The sequence below is a fragment of the Triticum dicoccoides genome, chromosome 6A, assembly GCF_002162155.2.
Source record: "Triticum dicoccoides isolate Atlit2015 ecotype Zavitan chromosome 6A, WEW_v2.0, whole genome shotgun sequence".
Taxonomy (NCBI): domain Eukaryota; kingdom Viridiplantae; phylum Streptophyta; class Magnoliopsida; order Poales; family Poaceae; genus Triticum; species Triticum dicoccoides.
The window spans coordinates 142,601,614-142,602,617 of NC_041390.1; positions in this window are offsets into that span (position 1 = coordinate 142,601,614).

Here is a 1,004-nt window from a genome sequence, read left to right on the forward strand (position 1 = left end):
CACGCCCCCTTCCTCTCCCTGTCCAGACGCCCTGCCTCGCGCTGCCCTGCGCCCGGCGCCTAGCACCCGCAGCCGCCCGCGGCCTCGCCCCCCTGCCGGTGCCCGCGTACCTGGCCGCCTGTGCGCGCGCCAAGCCGAGCCCCCTCCACCCCGCGCACGCCCCGCGTCCTGCGCGTGTGGCATCACCGGTCCGGCTCGCCGTCGCCACCGTGACCCTAGCCCCTGCTGCTCCCGCTCTCCCCTGCCCGCGTCGTCTCCCCCGTCCGACGTGCCTACCCTGCTCGCCGCTCGCCTTTGCTCCGCTTGCCCCGCTTCGTTGCCGCTCGCGCAGCCTCACTATGCTGCCGCTGCCTCTACAGTCCGCGGCCGCGCCCGTACCGCCGCAGCATGCCGCACGTTCCGGCGCCGTCCTCGCGCGGCCGCGCCACCTCGCCTCCTCTCGCATGCCCCTGGTCACCCTCCTACGCCCGCGCGCTGTCTCACCTCGCCTGGCCTCGCCACTGCCGCCTCAGGCGGCCGGCCTCGCCGTGCCCGCGGCCGGCGGCGTCCCCCCTTCAATCTGGGTGTATGCCCAATCGGGCTGAGCGCCAGCGCCCGACGCCTGCCTTGCCCGACCCGCTAGGCCCCAGGGGCCACACACAGCTAGGCCCGCCCCAGTACCTATGACAAAGGGGCCTCACCCCAGAACGTATTTAAAAATAAAATAAAATAATAAAATTAATTAATTAATTAATTAAAGAATTAATTAACTTAATCAATTTTGATTCATTAAACTAAAACAACTAATTAACCTAATCCCTAATTTACTAAAAACAGTCAATGACAGGGGGGTCCCACCCCTGTTGACCAGTCAAACGTTGACTGGTCAACTAGGTCCCTCTGGCCCACCTTTCAGTCAGTGGGTACACTTTTGTGTACACTGTGCTGGGTGCGCCTAGCAATTTAGCAATTAATTTCGAATTAAAAATTATTCCAGAAATTAATAAAATCTTTAGGAAATCATA